Source organism: Odontesthes bonariensis, chromosome 11 (assembly GCF_027942865.1).
Source record: "Odontesthes bonariensis isolate fOdoBon6 chromosome 11, fOdoBon6.hap1, whole genome shotgun sequence".
Taxonomy (NCBI): Eukaryota; Metazoa; Chordata; class Actinopteri; order Atheriniformes; family Atherinopsidae; genus Odontesthes; species Odontesthes bonariensis.
Genome location: NC_134516.1, coordinates 29,233,488 through 29,252,944, shown reverse-complemented (window position 1 = coordinate 29,252,944; position 19,457 = coordinate 29,233,488). Strand labels below are relative to the sequence as shown.

The window sequence follows — 19,457 nt, the reverse complement described above, 5'->3', positions numbered from 1 at the left end:
GGAGGAACTGAAGGCCCGTCTTCAGAGATAAATGCCCTTTTTCACCATGGCCTGACATGGCTTTCTTTATGGTCTTCTAATATGCAAGTAAGATTTAAGCATGAAATTAAGGTCAGGAGTGGGATTTGAACCCACATCTCCTTTGGGAGACCAGAAGTCCCTGTGCTAAGGAAGGAATGAAGCCTTGAGTCTGGCGCCTTAGACCGCTCGGCCATCCTGACACCATTACTTCCCTGACTGTGTAAAATACGACAAACGTGAACCAAAATGCAAAACGCTACTCCACTTGACTATATTCGACTCAGGTTTTAGGGTTTTTCACGAGGGAGTAACAGCTGGTAGCAGGTACATTTTTAGCACCTACACGGCAGGGATTCGAGTTGAGTCGAGCCGAAAATGTGACGTCTACAGACTGCAGGCCACTGATTGGCCAGGGAGTGATGTCACTGGATGAGTAATGAAGGCAAGAGAGGGCCAGAGGCCATGGGTCGTTATTCAGATTTTTCTTATTTTGTTTTAAAGTGAATGATCATACTTGAGCAAAAAGGGAATACAGAAATGACGTAAGCCCAAAGAAAGGTAAACATAATGCTCTTGCGCAAGTTTGAATGTTTTTGATTCATATTGTGCATTTCAGGAGGTTTGTGATCATTCAAAGAGGCACCACTGAGGACGCTATGATGGTGGTAACAGAGCTGAACTTTGACTTTAAGTGCTGGATCAAACTAGCCTGGGCGAAAGCCGACTGTTGACTCTGTCAAACAGTCTGGGAAAACCCAAGAGGAATCCGTTTCCATGGAGGGCGGGACCTTACCCAGCAACTTAAATTCATTGGAGTAACGGAGTTCCCTTAACCAATCAGTAATGTTTAGAAAGGACGTAGGTTATGCGCCGAGGTTCATGCTTACTCTCGCGAGGCTCTAGCTAGCGAATCACGCTTCCCACATCCGCTTTCATTATACCGGTACCATTTGATAAATCAAACTTTTGCCAAAGCCAGTTGGAAGGAGAGCTACGACATCCTAACAAAATTGACGAGGCATTCCTCTTGCTCTTGTTTTAATTGTGTAATGCTCTCCAGAGTTGGGACAACTTCATGGATAGCTTCTAGCGTTCTTCCGTCGCCATGTTTATTTCCGCTGCGGTTGAACTACAATTATATGGACTACAATGGACTCCGCGCGTAAGTTCTGCATCACCACTCGCAACTGTTTGCTGATTGGCAAAACACTGAGCGAACCGAGGTAGGAGGATTTGGCCAGACTATGTGCGGAGCCAAAATCTTTGGGCGGAAGTACGTAGGATGGCGTCGCCAGGCTAGGATCAAACATCTGTTGATTATTAAAACTGCTACGCCCAACGTGGGGCTCGAACCCACGACCCTGAGATTAAGAGTCTCATGCTCTACCGACTGAGCTAGCCGGGTTATTCACATGTTATAAAACATGCCTACCAAAAAAAAAAAGAAGAGATAAAACAAGCCTAAGTCAACTTTCAGAGATTCAGAATGACATCAGAACACATTCCTCCTTTTCAACCTCTACCTACTCCACTCGACTGGATCCCACTCAGCTGTTAGGGTTTTCCATGAGGTAATACCACCTGGCACCAGGTGGTACATTTTTAGCACCTACTCGGTCGGGGTCGAGTTGAGTCGAGCTGAAAATGTGACATCTACAGACTGCAGGCCACTGATTGGCCAGGGAGTGATGTCACTGGATGAGTCATGAAAGCCACTCCTTAACAAGAACCGGCAACAGCAACAGTTGGATTTGATGTATTCTGTGATCGTCAACGAGGTGGATTGCTAGACGCAAAGACATAGACCAAGCAGCAGGTAAACCTTTGCCTCGATGTCCTAAATTGTTGTGTCATGTTTGTGTCACATAAGACTGACATCACAGGACTTTTGGACCTCCTTGCTATAACGATCCCACCCACATTGAAGTGGTTGTGAGTAAGTACTGGTGGAAAAGAGCTTAATGTTGCAGGAGAACTGCCTCATCGCACATCAGAATTAATAATAATAATACATTTTATATATAGGCACCTTTCATAGGCACTCAAGGGGGGTATTCCTAGAAAGTAGCTAAAGAAAGCCAGGCTGTAGCCAGAAAGCGTCGCTTGAACTGACACCATCTCCCAATTAAGCCTCAAGTCGTTCCATAAAGCCAGCTCAGCTGCATCTCAGTGAGGCTAATCCAAGCGAGGCTTACATAGCCTGGCTAAGTGCGAGTGTACGAGGAACGTAAGAAGCCCTGACGAGTGGATGGTGGAAAAACAGAGATGGCAGAAAAGGAGAGCAAGACAAGAGCTTTTATTTTTTCGGCAGCTGAACAAATAATGCTTATGGAGCTGTATGAGGATTTTAAAAGTTCATCACCAGAAATGGTAATACAGCTGCGATCAATAAAGCGAAGAAACGGCATGGCAAACAACTGCATACAGACTAAATGCGTAAGTTATGAAAGTTTCATACCATTGACATTCATTTTACTGTCCTCATGTATTTATGCTCTCCTCTTTGTGTTATAATTTGTTTACATAAAGCATGCTGAATTGTCTCTGTATGAGATGTACAGCATAAATATACTGGCCCTGCTCAGTTTATTAATAACCCAATAATCGACATGCATCATCATACTTTGTGACCATATTATCCTGTGTGTGTGACCCAGATATTAATTTTTCACTGTTACATCTCAACAGAAGCAATCTTAACAGCCAAAAGCGTACCTGGCAGCAAGTGAAGGTAAAGTACAGGAACATATTTCAGAGTGGTAAGTAGCCTTTGAAGAAATGTGTTTGTCCAATAAAGAGAGCGCCAAACTAGATATGGAATACAAGAAACTGAAAATAAAAAAGATCAAGCTAGAGATTATGAAACTGGAGAGGGACGTGTATAAATTCAGATAAAGGAGAATTTCATGTTGTGAACTGTATTTAATTATGGTTTCTCTCCACAGCTTGAGAAACATGTAACAATAATTAAACAATTCAACACAACTTAAACTCAAACTTGTCATTATTGTACGGTTCATGCAACGTGTTAGAAATGTGTTTTATACATTTATATTCACAGTGGGGTGCCATGACCTAAACGTGTGGAAAGTTATAAATCATCTCTGTCCATTTAGCCTTCTTACACTTGCTCTGACTTAAACTACTACTGTGTCAATGCTAAATTATAAAAAGAAGTTCTAACTCAAAGGTCACAACAATAAGGATCAAAGGAAATATGTGTCCCTGTACAGGTCCCTCACTGTGTCAGGAGAAACTGAGTCCTTTCAGGCACTCAACGAAGAAAAGACTTGAGCCTGAAAAGTTGTCCACAAGACAAAATGTATAAAATATGAAATATACTATTAATTTAAGATGGCTCTGTCAGAAGTCAGCCATGGTGCCTGAGAACTTTAACCCTCTGGGCGCCACAGGCGACTTTCGTCGACAAGATGCCGCACTGGATAAAACGGTGTTTTTTTTTCAAATAGGGTGTCAAACTCCGTTTCTACTCCCATCCACTAGAGGGAGGACATGTTGTAGTTTGGTTTACACCCATAATTACGTCATGCTTCTATACAAAACTGAGGAGATACGGTGGGTTGAATCAGAGCGACGAGTTTCACTGTTCAGGAGCCAGTTAGCATCTTTTCACATAGCCAGTTTCGTATCATTAGCGCCTGTACATTTGGATTTGCGTCTGATGTCGGGCAAAAAACTCACCTGTAATGATGTTTTGGGACTTCTTTTCGCCGATCACGATTCGGAAGGCGAATATAATCCTTTTGATGACGGTGATTCATTTAGTGATGATCGGAGAAAGTGCGGCGAAAGTACACCAAGCACAACAAACCACTTCTTGCCATGTTTCCCATACAGTAGATAGTGGTGTATCCGATGTCAGTGGGGGTGGCGATGTTTCACGGGGTCGGGGCATTAGTGTGGAAGGTGTAGTTGAAGGTAATGAGCCTGGGGCAGCTGTTGAAGTTCAGTCATTTTACCGCGCTAGCCACCTAGCTCCCCGGTCTTCTGACTATGATAGCCATGTTGCTACCTTTACTTCAGGTCGCGTTCCTCTCCGTAATGTTGGAGACACACATGTTGTGGAGTCTTTGCCTGTGACTGATGGTGTTATTAGACGGGGGAGAAGTGTGCAGAGGAGAGGAAATGGGCAGCGTAGTAGACACAGGGTGGGGATGGAAAATGACGGCAGCCCGAGCCCCTCAGCCCGGCGTGGTGGAGGCAGAGGTGGGCGCGGTGCTGCCCGCAGCAGGAGCCGTGTGTCACGGGGGAGAGGAGCTGCGCGTAATGCGCTGCCAGTACCTGTACAAGACATGAATGCTGGCTTTGCGTACGTGACGAATAACAATGATGCGTATCAAAATTGGATCTCCCCATTCGAGCAGCAAATTGGCTATACAGGAGATAAAGACCTTACAAATTCAGATTCAGAAAATGCTATTCCAAAATGGCCGCCACCCTATGATGTCATAATATGCAAATTAGATGGGTAAATCTTATCTCCACATAAAATTGAGATCATACTAAACATTTCTCTAATTTACAGAAAGTCTCTATCTATTGTCATTTTTAAGATATGGCCTTTTGAAATTAAGATGTCAAATCGGAACATTTCAGAGGTAAACCTATGGCGCCCAGAGAGTTAAGCAATGAACCTGTATTTAATTTGGCCAAAGGTCATTTCTATCTGTGCCCTTGTTTTAGCATGTGCATGTGTATGTGCATGTGCATGCTTCTTTCTGAACACAACACCCAGTGTGGACACATCATGGCTGGGACAGCAGCAGCAGCCACAAACACGTCCAAACTTTCTGTATTCAGCAGATGTGGAATATAGCTGATGGAATATAGCTGATGTATCACTCTTTAAAGAAAGTCCACCAAAACTTTGGACACATTCTGAGTCTCCACAAAAGAAGAAGAAATGTTGTTGAAAAGTCAGTTTGTCATTTTATCGAGGTCTCTCTGCTCTTTGTGTAACTTAGATATTCTACATCTGAAATGATTCTTTATAAAGTATTTTATTCAAATAAAACGATAACCTCTGATCTGAAGACAGCTGATTTAGTGCCGGTCACATGATCACATCATTTATAGGATTAAAAACATGTTAGATTTGTACAAAAGAGCCTCAGATTATCAACACTGATTATTTTAGATCTAAAGAAATGAATGATCACTTTTCTTTGTGGGACACGTTTCCATCAAAGTGTGAGACGATAGGAATGAATGAATGAATGAATGAATGAATGAATGAGTTCAGAGATGGGTCAAACACCTCTTCAACATGTTGAACTCATCAGTTACAGAGGAGACGGAGAGTTCATTTAAGGGCTGTAAATCATCTTTAATGGTGCCACATGTGTTCAGTTTGTCTTTGTTACCATAACTGGAAAAACACTGATGATCAGGACTGAATAAATGTTACTGATCCATGTTCAGTTCAGCTCTAATGTAACTAATATCTGCTGGAACTGGGACGGAAGGGGACTTTCCATTTATGGTGATTTCGCCCTCTTGTGGTGTAAATATAAACTGCCTGATGTCAGTTTAGCCTCCCGGACTGCAGAAACTCCATATTTTTACTGAACTGCCACAAAAAGGACAGATCTGTCAAAGATGAAGAAAATAAATGTAGAAATATAAAGACTTTTCTCATCTTCTTGTTGAAGCTCCAACCTCCATCATATCATAAAGATCTCATCCATCCTTTCCCTGTTCCTGCTGCACACACCTGTTGTAGTATAAGCAGCAGGATATCAGAGTCTCCTGAGGTGACACCACAGTCTGGAATACAGATGTTGGTCAATTGTTCAGAACAACATACTCACACACACACGCATCAAATTAAGAACAAGCTGTGTTTGTGGAACCAACAGGAGGCCGTTGATGTCTGCAGTGATTTTAGTGGCATTAAGACTCATTAGAGCGGAGTTATTGAATATTTCTGTAGCAGGTGTTGCAGCCGGCTGCACATGGAGACTAATGTTATTTTCCTGCTCCAAGGACAGCTTATTTGGATTCAAATGTTTATCTGATGGAGAGAGGTGTGATTTGATCTGGAACGACGCTTTATTTTGGAGGTATTTATTTAGCAAGTGCGAATCTGTCAATATGTGTCAAACTTTACCGAACCCTGTTGCTGTTGTTCTACCGCTGCCTCCATCTTTTAGTGTCCGCGTTAAAGCAATACAATGTAACTTCTCAAAAAGCCCATTATGGAGCTCCCCCTACAGGCTTGGAGGTAATGTACGGTTACACTGTCGTGTATACAACACCCTTTCACTTTCACTTTTCACGTTTGTTGACGAACCGGCGAGGAGTCAGAAGGTGCAAGCTATGTCGACCGAGAAGGTAAGAGTAATCAAACCAAACAGCTGAGAACTTTCTACTGTATACACTTAAAAACATGGAGCCTCTTGTGTTTGTTCTTGTGGACAACTTTCCTGTTAGCTGAAACATTTCAGAGTTCTCCTCAGACTGGATTCAGTGGGCATAAAGGTGTCTTTAACAGAGGGAACGAGGATTTATCTCTGTGCTTCACACCGGCAGAAGCAGCCAGCGAGGGGGCGGGGCTCGTTCCAAACGCTCAGCTGCTCTCCCATTGGTTATTACTTATGACGTCAGAGACGGACAAAGTTCCTACTGGCTCCTGAAGCCGGTGTAGCGGAAGTGGTTCTGGAGGCAGCAGCGACACTTGTAATGTTCACAGCTTCTGTTTGACACCTCAGAGTTTATAAAACTCATACAACACTATCAGAACACATGGTCACCATAGGAACCTTTATAAGTTCAGGCTTTCTTAAGTAACGGGACACACACACATCAGTCCAATCCAGATGTTTTTCGCATCTTTTCATAGTTTCCTGTTTTGCCTTCATAACTCAGATGGAATCAGTCAGTGAAAAACTCAGCAGGCTGTGAGAGAAAGTAAAGGTGTTCACCACACCAACCCAGGCTGAACCTGAGCACTGTCACACAGAGGTGGTAGAGAGTCCTCCTTCCAGCCGTGCAGAAGTCGATGCTCCCGGGGTTCCCGAGTAGAGGCCCACTGAGTTCCTCAAGCTGGGGACTCACGTTGACCCCAGGAAAAGGGTCTCCGGGGTCCGGCTCCACCCCTCTGCCGTAGTCCAGGAGGAGGCCTCCCTCCTTGCCAGAGAGCCTCCGCCTTCAGAGCTCCAGGACCCGTTCTGCCACCCTGGCGGACCTGATGCCGAGGAGAGAGCCCACGGCCTGCGAGTCCGTCAGCGCCGGCCCCGCAGTGTCCACCAGCTGCTGGAACACCACAACCTTTTTCCTGCACAGTGCTGTTCCCAGTCCAGGCGTAGCTTCGCTGGACACGTCCAGACGGGCCCCGTGCACCAGTGGCTCCTGCAGCAGCCAGAACAGGGAGGCATAGCTTTGTCGCGAGTCAAGTTTAAAAAGGACCCACAACTTAAAAACACTGTGATAAAAAGGAGGCAACCCGTTTAAATTTAATAAAGTGCAATCGGTTAAAAACAGAGCAGCATCCAGTCCCAGATCACCCGCACGTTTAAAAATGCAGCCGGCCACTTCTCTCCACACCAAGTCCACCGGACCTGTTAAAAACCTTTGGACAAACTGAAGCCTGAAAGTGGAGGCCCTGCTGGCCAGGTGGATGAGGCCCTGGCCCCCCTCCTCTCTCGGTAAAAACAGCACCCCCTGTGGCACCCAATGCCAACCATTCCAAAAAAAGTCGACAATCTTTGCTTGGACCTGAGCTAGTAGACCTGATGGGGGGTCCACGCAGGCCAGGCGGTGCCACAGCAGAGATGCTACCAGGTTGTTCAGCACCAGCACTCTACCCCTGTAAGACATCTGGGGGAGCAGCCATGTCCATTTTTGTAGTTTGCCTACAACCTTTTCTGTGACGCCCTCCCAGTTCCTCCTGGTCATCTCCTCACACCCGAGGAAGACGCCAAGGTATTTCAGCCCCTCTCTGCTCCATTGCAGGTGCTGAGGGAGAACTGGGAGGCCATCACACCATCTGCCCACAGCAAGGGCTTCACTCTTCCTCCAGTTCACCCTCGCTGCGGACAGAGTGTTAAAGGAGGCGGCTAGTTCAACTAAAAGATCTACTTCTCTCTGGGATCCGATCAGAACAATGACGTCATCTGCGTAGGCAGACAACACAATGCTCTGTTTAAAACCAGGTAAAAGCAGGCCATCTATGCGTGTGCGAATCTTACAGAGGAGGGGCTCCAGGGAGAGTGCATAGAGCATCCCAGACAGAGCACAGCCCTGCCGGATGCCTCTATGCACCCTGAAAGGAGCACACAGACTGCCGTTGAACTTCAGCATGCTCTCAATGTTACAGTGTAACACCCGGATCTTGGCTATAAAACCAGCGCTGAACCCAAACCTCTCCATGGTTTTCCAGAGGAAGTTGTGCTCAACGCGGTCAAAAGCCTTTTCCTGGTCTAACGAAATGAGACCAGTATCAATGCCCAATGAGCTGGAGACCTCCAAAACATCCCGAATCAGGTAGACATTGTCTACCATAGACCTGCCAGGTACACAATAGGTCTGATCCCGGTGGATGACCTGCTCCATAGCATTCCTCAGCCTGTTCGCCAAGGCCTTGGACAGGATTTTATAATCTGTACACAGGAGCGACACAGGGCGCCAGTTCTTTATCTCCTGAAGGTTGCCTTTCTTTGGCAGGAGGGTGACAGCAGCCCTGCGACAGGACAGCGGCAGGGAACCCGAAGCCAAGCTCTCGTTAAAAACAGCTAAAACGTCGGGTGCTAAAATGTGCCAGAAGGCCTTATAAAACTCGACAGTCAGACCGTCGATGCCGGGAGCCCTCCGTCCCTGCATGCCCTGCAGAGCAGCCTGCAGCTCCAAAAGCTGTAAGGGCTGCTCCAGCTGTGCGCTGGTCTCCTCAGAGACCTGAGGCAGCTCACCACAGAACTCCTCAAACAGTGCATCATTCTCCTCGTATGCACTCGCATAGAGGGATGCGTAAAAATCCACAGCTCGCTGTCTGATATCTGCAGTGTCAGTGAGTTCCTGCCCTGTGTCGGAGAGCAGAGAGTGGATTACCTTGGCCTGACCACGCTTCTTCTCCAGGCCGAAGAAGTAGCTAGAGGGAGCATCCATCTCGGAGATGTTTAGGAACCGGGATCGGACCAGTGCACCCTGCACCTTTGTGTCCAGCAGGTTGGCCAGAGCCATCTTTTTAGATTTGAGGACTTCAATACATCCTCGATTTCCTGTGGAAGTGACAACTGTCTCCAGTTCCACGATCGCAGTCTCCAGGTCCTGTATAAATCGACAGGCATCCCGTGTAACATTGAGAGTGTACTGCTGGCACAAGAGTTTTATTTCAGTCTTACCATGGTCCCACCACTGCCTGAGACACGTAAAATCACCCTTCCTAAGTCTAAAAATGGCCCAAAAATAACTTAAAGCTTCTTTAAAACCTTTATCAAACGTCAGCGCTGAATTAAAATGCCAGTACGCACTCCTGGGTAAAACATTCTTTAGAACAACATGACATAAAACCAAAGAATGATCAGTAAAACCGACTGGCATGATCGTACAGCCCTTAAAAACATTAAAATGATGTTTAAAACAATAAAAGCGATCAAGCCTGGCCGAGGAGATCCTACTGTCTGTCAGGTGGGACCATGTGTACTGCCTGCAGTCTGTGCACTGAAAAAAAAATAGTGGTTGACAGAACAGATTTTCTAGGCAACGTGATGCATTTGGTTTTTTGAGTTGTCTTAACTTAAATTCACTGTGGTTGAGTGTACAAAGATTTTTAAGTTCTGCCAACCCAAGTTTTTGGAGTGTTGCATTGAAATTTTGAGTTCTACAAACAAAGGCTTTTGAGTTTCACATGTTAATATTGAGTTCTACCAACTCAGTTTTTTTAGTTTCACCTTTAAGCTCTGAGTTCTACCAACACAGTTTTATGAGTTTTACATATAGATTCCAGGAGTTCTACCAACTCAGGTTTTTTAGTTCTACCAATCCCCCTCACCACTCCCCCTCATTCAACACACAACAAAGGAATTGAATACAATTTTTTTTATTTTTCCAACATCAATGGGCTGCTGGAACAATGATGTCTGCATGAAAAGATAGTCTGGATGGCCTCAAAGGTGTACCTCATCTTCTCTGGATAGCTTATGTCCACTGCATACATTAGGCCCAAACAGGTAGGCGAAGGCAGCAGCGAGGTCAGGTAGGTCGTGTTTTATAACTGCCCCTTCCAAGACGACATTGATTTCAGTCACTGGTGGGGATGCGGTGCCATCTTCATCATCATAGACAGTAAGGATGGCAACTGCCACTCCTCCAACCACCTCTTCCTCAGGGTCTGTGTTCCGTGGGAAAAAACAGACACAGCAATTTTTTTAAGTGATGCCGACATCCCATAAAATATGCGGTCAACACATAAGCTAATTTAGTTGTTTACAGTCACATTTAGGGCAAGACTACCAGCCAATATGTATCCAGCTTCTGGGGAGATATGAAAGAGGCACTGCAAATCTATTAATCACACCAAATTGCTCTGGACTGACTTACCATGCACTTTATAAAGAACTCTGATGCATCCTCTCTCACAAAAATGGGAAGGCCTCTCAATGCTTTCGTCCTTCTATGGCGCACAATGTCTCTCGTCTGTGAACACGTGCATACAACCATGGACAGACACACACTGTAATGCAGCAAGAATCTCTGTTTATAAACATTGAATGTCATGTGATTTTGATTATTTAAGGTTATTTTTCTTTTTTACATACAGTTTAGTTTGAGGAACATTACCCACCTCTTCATCAAGTGTATTCAGTAACTTTTCCAAATCTTGACCAAAAGCTGCCTTCCTGGCTCGGTAAAGTTTTATCAGGCGGGACGTATGCTTGTCAAGAGATGCATTCCAAGTTTCATGGAGGTTTTTGCTGGTGACTCTATAAAATTATTCAGATATCTGGACACACACACAAAAAAAAACAGTCTATAATTATAATATCCAAACCAGGAGTTAATATGGTATACTCATGCCAGTCTAAAGCTGCCAATGCATTACAAGACTTTAATCTCATCATTTGAATGAAAAGACTAGCCTACATTTTCAAATGATAGTGTATCAGAACATTAAGCATATAGTACACAGGAATAAGTGTTTCAGTACACAAATACACATGGGAAAACCATACACACAAAACATAAAGGAAAACATTACTTCCTCAGGAAAAAAAGGTTGGGCGAATGTTGGTTTTGAAATTGCATCTTAGAATAGGGCATTGTTCAGTCTCACGATTTCTCAAATGCTTTGATAGGTGGTTCCAAAAAATCTTTTCATTGCAAATCTCTTTAAAATCACAGAGTTCACATTTAAATGTTGAATTTGGTGAATTTACAGTTGCTGTGTGTGATCTTGATAAGTGTGACCTTAATGCGCCATAAGTTTTGAACACACATACACAATCTGTGTAAATGCAAGGCCAAGGTGCACCTTTTCCGTGACCGTGATGAAGGCGACAGTGCTTCAAAAGGACGTCCTGCAAGGAGCTAGAAAACTTGCACAATTTGCACTGCATGAACTCCCTTCCTGAAACAGAATCATACATAAATCATTAAAATTTATCTTGCTTAAAGCATAGGCATTGTTTCAAACTAATCCTTAATTGCCTTAAAAAACTATCGAAGCAATCAATATATTTTTACATGTCATTAAGGACTTCATACAGGTGCATCAATTATTCAAGTGCAGATTATGTTTAGATATTTATTTTCCATAAATGACTGAACAGTCAAATGAAAAGTAAACCAGTAAATTCGGTTACCACTGCAGCATTAATAATGTGAGAGAAAAAACATATCGTCCAATATATAAGTCTATATATTAGTACTGAATGCCCTGTATGTAGGTTACCCCACAACCTAGCCCTTGCCTAGCCTCATGCTACTTCTCCCTCCACAACCAATGTTAGCGCTACTGTCGCTATCGCTAGCTACTACTGCTTGATTGTTAAGCAGACATGGTTCTTTCTGCAACACACCCGATCCTTATACAACATGTGTATAGAGTACATTCAATTAAGTTGAATATTTTAGCAATTTGCTGCTACTGACTGTGAACATCACGGTAAAAAAAAATAGCATTAAGTTAGCAAACTAAAATCAGCTAATAACTTTGCTAATTTTGTTGAAATACATTAAATATACGACGCTGGTTAGTTCAGTGACCAAATCTATCTTCAATTCTTTACCTTAAGCATTCTATTAAGTCATATTTTAGAGAAATAACAATAATTACCTGATATGAATACCTCAAGTCTATCCTCTCAACTTTGAGGGAAAAAGGTAGAACGGTCGTGGAGAGACCACATGGAGACGGGAAGGAAACCCCGTAGTAGGCGTGTCCATGAACATACAGTTGAGGAAACTTATTTTTTTGTGTTAGAATCTTTCTAATCTTGTTAGAAAGTTGAGGGAAACAAAAAAATCTTGTTTTGGTGAATCAAATGTCCTTGTTGACCAAATTCTGAGATTATGAGTTGGGCAAACATTAATTCATTTGTTAGATGACACAATTGTATTTCTGAATTAGCTTACAATACAATTGTGTGTAAGTACAACAACTGTAATTTCCTTTTTTTACAGTGTGTGCGTCCTTCTCCACATATCCACCAGGCCGTGGGAGCAGACCAGCCGCCTCAGAGCGAGCTGAGAGGCTGGATGAGGCTCTGCATGGTTACGGTCTAAAACCGCGTCTCCAGTACAGTTAAAATCCCCCCCCCAAGAATAAAAAATCCTCCGAGCCACAGCAGTTCAGTCTGTCGTTGACTTGATTAAAAAAGCTCTCCCTCCCTGGACCATTGGTCGGAGCATATATATTTACAAAAAACAGTGTGTGGTGTTCAAACTTTGCTTTGATTAAAAGGCACCTCCCCGGTACAATGTGCTCGACCTCCAGAGACAACGGAGTGAATGTTCTGGAGAAGATGAAGCCTACTCCTGCACTCTGAGTGCTGTGATGGCTTAAAAACACTTCACCTTCCCACTCCCTGTTCCAGTCTGCCTCGTTGCTGCCATCGCTGTGGATTTCTTGTAAAAACATCACATCTATCTTTTTTCTCCGTGCTGTGTCAAAAACCAGAGCCCTTTTTCTGGCCTCCCTGGCTCCGTTGACGTTTAACGTCCCCATTTTTAAAATGTTCATGGTAAAGGAGATGTTAAAACCAAAGACAGTAAAATGGAGAAGTACAACCAGTTCTAAAACCCTCATCATTAAAGTCCGATTTGACTTCTCACTTTGATCATGTGTTTCCTTAGTCTGTAAATTTCCCGATCAGTGAGACCTGAGGAAGCCTTGTGCTGAATAAGGCGTCTCGCTGAGACGTAAAACTTTAGCAGATCTGGAAAACGCTGCTCTAGCCGCAGGCCCTTCATGCCCTTAGTCTGCTGCAAGAAGGTCTGGAACACCTCAGCGGGATACAGGTCACCCTCCTGACTGGCGGTTGTCTGACTGAGAGACAGCTCGCAGTCAGACACACCGCCCTCGCTGTCGCTGCTGCCTGCGTCGCTCACTCCAGCCTCCAGCCGGCCGGTTTTACAGCCCCCCACAACCTTCACCACATTTTTGCGCTTGCTGCGACGTTTTACAGAAACAAAGTTCTCCCCAGACTCACAGGTCTCCATGAGTCCAGCTTCAGCAGCTAAAGCACCTGGACACGCTGCAGGGAGGACACTCACCTCACCTGCAACCTCACCCGTCTCACACACCTTACCTGCCTCACTTACCTTACCTGTCTCACACACCTTACCCGTCTCACACACCTTACCTGCCTCACTTACCTTACCCGTCTCGCACACCTTACCTGCCTCACACACCTTACCTGGTTCACTTATTGTACCCGTCTCGCTTATCTCACCTGTTGCACTTACCTTACCTGTCTCACACACCTTACCCGTTTCACTTACCTTGCCTCTAACTTCACCCTCCTCCCTTTCCCCCTCGCGGCTCACCCCCCGCTGGCTCTGTGTCTGCCCCCCCGGACGCCCAGCCGCGGCTCCATCAGAGCCGGGGGCGGGACCCTCCCGCCCCGCGGCACCAGGAGCGGGCCGCCTGGCCGCCGCGGCTCCATCAGAGCCGGAGGCGGGAGCATCAGCCCCCCGCCCCGCGGCACCAGGAGCGGGCCGCCTGGCCGCCGCGGCTCCATCAGAGCCGGAGGCGGGAGCATCAGCCCCCCGCCCCGCGGCACCAGGAGCGGGCCGCCTGGCCGCCGCGGCTCCATCAGAGCCGGAGGTGGGAGCATCAGCCCCCCGCCCCGCGGCACCAGGAGCGGGCCGCCTGGCCGCCGCGGCTCCATCAGAGCCGGAGGTGGGAGCATCAGCCCCCCGCCCCGCGGCACCAGGAGCGGGCTGGTCGGCAGCCGCGGCTCCGCCGGAGCCCGCCGGAGCGGCGCGGCTGGGACAGGCTTTAATCAGGTGGCCCTCTGTGCCACAGCCAAAGCACTTCATTGTGGAGGAGGTGGCGAACAAAGTATAATCGAACCCGCCACACGCACAATAAATCTCAGATTTAACTCCCCTGATTTATCGTTCAGTATCAGCTGTCTGCGGTGAGACACCACATGCGTTAGCAGTGGGGACTTACAGCCCGACAGCACCTTTCTCAGTGGGGAAACCACCTTCCCGTGCCTGGAGAGTTCCTTAATTAGGAACTCGTCACTAATAAACGGGGGCACGTTTGACAGAACGATCTTCGAGGCCGGCTGCGTGAGCGGCATCACCGGCTCGAAGATCCCATTTACTGTGACTCCCGTCTCCACTAGCAGTTTAACCTGCTCCACCTTCGCCACAAACAAGACAACAGCTTTGTTCATGCGGGCAGCAGACTTAACAGAGCTGTGCCCGATCACCTGCCCCACGGCCAGCGCCACATCCTCCACGCTGCACAGGGAGCCGGCACCTACCCTGATGCCGTGCTGCCTGGACAGCGCGGAGAAGCCGCCCGCCGCCATTGCGGCTTCCCAGCAGTGCTGGGAAGCGCACGCCCAACAAACGTTACAAAAAACTAAACTAAACTCACAACACACAAGACAAAGTACTCAGAAAGACACAACTAATGAAACATTGAAACAAAGAAAACCAAGAATAGAGAATAAAGATGACAAAAACCACTTTTCTCTCTCTTTCGCTCCGCTCTTCCTCTCACACACCTCTCACACGAAGAAGAAGAAGATTTTGATTTTTAACAAAACATTTATTGACAATGATCCAATAATACAACTTTACACAATCAGGTCACATAAGCTAAATAATTAAATAAATAAATAAATAAATATTTACATTAGTAGCTTGTTGTATATGAGTTCTTGATTTGAAACAGTGCACAGTACATTGTTAAAACCCCACACTTGTAAAAAACTATTTAAGTCCCCCGTGGCTCTGTGGAAGCAAAACTCCAACCTCAACCTGGCCTTGATGTTGCACTTCCACAGAGCCACGGCATCAAGATGAGGTCCAGTCTGCAATTTATCACGGCGAGTTATATAAATGGACATTTTTGCCTCCGAGATTAAATAATTTAAAATGCGGGATTTAAAACTAGTGGCTCGACTGTGATGCACACCGTAGATAAAAACAGAATTGGTAAAAACCACGCCAAAAAGGCTAAAAACTCTTGTTAAAAATTGTAAAAAACTAGTCAACCGTACACAATCTATAAAAACATGAAAAATACTCTCGGACAACCTACAAAAAGGACACTCATTTAAAACCCCCGGACTGATGACCGATAAAAACGAGTTTGTGGCGATGGCGCCGTGAAGAATTCTCCACTGGAGGTCACCAGTCCGTTTCTTTATAGGAGGCTTGTACAAAGTCCTCCACTGTGGTTTTTGTCCTCCAAATTTGTCGCTCCAGACACAGCTTGGTCTTTTGTTGAGAGTTCTTTTGTTAAATATCTTTGTACAGTATGTGTACAGTACTTTTGGTCCAGTTTTACAAAAATCCATCCCTGGCACGACACTCTGCAGCAGGGGACCATCGTCTTCTGCAAAACCTGGGTCCAGGACCACATCTGGGAACGGGTCGTTTGGGTCAGGCAGGCACTTTTTTGTTGCATGAATCTCCAGGAGCCGCCTCTCCCCAGCCGTCAGCCGCTCCTTCACCCGCTCCAGGAATCGCTGTACCAGCCTGGCGGACCGGACTCCAAGCAGCGAGCCAACCTCCTGGACGTCAGAGAGGTCAGGTCCAGCAACTCGCATGAGACGCCGCAGGGTCACCGTCCCGGACCTGGACAACACCTCAGACAGACCCGGCACACTGCTGTCACTGACGTCCAGCCTTGCTCCACACACCAGTGGTTCTTTTAAAAGCCAATACAGAGAATTATGCGTTTTTGCTCTTTGCAGTTTAAAAAGAGCACAGGATTTAAAAACACCCTGATAAAATTGAGGCAACCCTTTTAACTTTAAAAAGCTAAAATTTGTTAAAAACAGAGCAGCATCCAGCCCCAGAAAGTTAACCCGTCTGAGGATACAGCTGGCCACGTCTTTCCATACAGGAGATCCTGTCAGGTATTTTTGTATGAACTGTAAACGAAATGTAGCTGTTCTACTGGCCAGGTGGACAAGGCCCTGGCCCCCCTCCTCTCGTGGTAAAAACAAGACAGATTGTGGCACCCAGTGTAGACCATCCCAAAAAAAGTCGACCATCTCTGACTGTATTTTGACTAATAATCCAGATGGTGGGTCTAACACAGACAGTTTGTGCCACAACTGTGAGGCAACAAGGTTGTTTAAAACCAGCACTCTGCCTCTATACGACATTTGCGAGTGCAGCCATTTCCACTTTGCCAGTTTGTTCTTTATTTTTTGCTCGACATTTTCCCAGTTTTTATTCACAATTTCTTTACTGCCTAAAAACACACCAAGATATTTAAAACCATCCGTTTTCCAAATAAGACCTTGAGGGAGAACTGGGAGCCCATCAGTCCATTCACCAACAGCCAGGGCTTCGCTTTTCCCCCAGTTCACCCTCGCAGCAGACAGTGCAGAGAACTTATCTGTGATCTTGGTTAAAATGCTAACATCTAGCTGATCTTTTATAAAAACAACAACATCATCAGCGTAGGCAGATAAAACTATTTTGTTATTAAAACCGGGTAAAACCAGACCACAAACAGTCGAGCGTATTTTCTGGAGGAGGGGTTCCAGGGAGAGTGCGTAGAGCATCCCCGAGAGCGCGCAGCCCTGCCGAACGCCTCTACACACCCTAAAAGGAGCACACAGGCTACCGTTGATCTTCAGCACACTCTCAATGTCACTGTACATTACCTGGATCTTGGCAATAAGACCCTCGCTGAACCCAAACTTCCCCATGGTTTTCCAGAGGAAGCCGTGTTCAACGCGGTCAAATGCCTTTTCTTGATCTAATGAAATCAAGCCAGTTTGTAAACCCAATGAACCAGAGACTTCCAAAATATCTCGAATTAGGCAGATGTTATCTACCATGGACCTGCTGGGGACGCAATAGGTCTGGTCCCGGTGGATGGCCTGCTCCATAGCTTTCCCCAGCCTCGTGGCCAGGGCCTTGGAGAGGATTTTGTAGTCCGTGCAGAGGAGGGACACAAGGCGCCAGTTCTTGATGTCCTGCAGGTTGCCTTTCTTGGGCAGCAGGGTGATGACCGCCCTGCGGCAGGACAAAGGGAGTGAGCCAGTGGACAGACTTTCATTGTAGACATCTAGCAGGTCTTTTGCCAGAATGTCCCAGTAGGCCTTGTAGAACTCCACAGTGAGCCCATCAACGCCCGGGGACCTCTGGCCCTGCATGCCGAGGAGGGCTGTGTGGAGTTCCCGAAGCCCCAGAGGGCGCTCCAGCTCGGAGTTGGTCTCCTCAGAGACCTGGGGTAGTTCATTGCAGAACTCCCGAAACAGTTCCTCGTTCTCTTGGTATTCACTGTGGAATAACGAACGGTAAAACTCCACTGCCCTCCTCCTTATCTCACCCGGCTCACTCAACGGCTGCCCTGTGTCTGACAGCAAAGAGTGGATCTGCTTCCTCTGCCCGTGCTTCCTCTCCAAGTTAAAGAAAAAGCTAGAGGGAGCATCCATCTCCTTGATGTTCTGGACCCGGGACCTGACCAATGCGCCTTGGACCTTGCTTTCCAGCAGGTTTGCTAAAGTTAGCCTTTTAGACTTGAGAGCTTCAATATGCTCTCGATTTCCTGTGGATTCACTAAGTCGTTCTAATTCCACTATATTTATCTCCAGATCTCTGATAGATCCGGTAATGTCACTGGTGACATTGAGAGTGTGCTGCTGACTCAGCATCTTTATTTGAACTTTACCATGGTCCCACCACTGTTTAAGACAAGTAAAATCAGATTTTCTTTGTCTAAAACCAGTCCAAAAATAACATAAAACCTCCTTAAAACTCCGATCATAAGTTAGAGCAGAATTAAAATGCCAGTAAGCGCTTCTAGGTAAAATGTTTCTGATTAAAACACTCCCTAAAAGCAACGAGTGATCTGTAAAAGCCACCGGTAAAATCTGGCAAGTTTTAAACACGTTAAAATGGTGTTTAAAACAATAAAAACGATCAAGACGAGCTAAAGAGATTCTATTTTCATTGATGTGGGACCATGTGTACTGCCTGGAACCTGCATGCATCCTTCTCCATGCATCCACCAGGCCATGGGACGAGACCAGCCGCCGCAGAGCGTGTTGGGCCGCTGGATGCGGCTCTGCGTGATTGCGGTCTAAAAACTCATTTTCAGTGCAATTAAAATCCCCACCTATAAAAACATAATCCTCAGACCCACAATCACCCAGCCGTTCCCCAATTTTCTCAAAAAAACGCTTCTTCTCTGCATTGGTGATAGGAGCATAAATATTAATAAAAACTATACTAAAATGATCAAACTGTGTCTTCACTAAAAGACACCTCCCCTGAACGACGTGTTCAATTACTGTGGAGTTTGGGGTGAAAGCTCTAGAAAAAAGAAAGCCGACCCCTGCACTCTGGGAGGTGCCATGACTTAGTATGACCTCCCCCCTCCACTCTCTGCTCCAGTCTGTTTCAACTAAATGATCACTGTGCGTTTCTTGCAAATAAATGACATCAATTTTCTTTCGCTCTAAGGTTTGATAAATCAAAGCCCGTTTTTCAGCCTCCCTCGCCCCATTAAGATTCAAAGATGCTATTTTAAAAGAATCCATATTGGCTAAAAGGCTAAAAACTATGTACAAAAAGACTTTAAATAATATTAAAGTGCTGCTGTGCATCATTTTTCTTAGAGCTGTTTTCTAACCTTTGTCATTACTTTCTTTAACCTGTAAATTTCTGTTTCTGTAAATCCTGATGTTTCTTTATTCCTAATATGATACCTCGCAGAGAAGTAAAACATTTTCAAATTAGGAAAATGGCTCTCAATTTTTATCCCTTTCAGC

General features: G+C 45.6%; 2 non-coding genes across 2 annotated transcripts; both read right to left on the bottom strand.

The window, feature by feature from the left end:
- Positions 1-110: 110 nt before the first annotated feature.
- On the bottom strand, positions 111-221 carry trnal-caa (transfer RNA leucine (anticodon CAA)). Its single transcript has 2 exons — positions 184-221; positions 111-156 (listed from the first exon to the last, which is right to left on the bottom strand). It is a non-coding gene; the product is annotated as a tRNA-Leu (tRNA).
- Positions 222-1,353: 1,132 nt separating this feature from the next.
- trnak-cuu (transfer RNA lysine (anticodon CUU)) lies at positions 1,354-1,426 on the bottom strand. The gene has a single exon. It is a non-coding gene; the product is annotated as a tRNA-Lys (tRNA).
- Between the last annotated feature and the right edge of the window lie 18,031 nt (positions 1,427-19,457).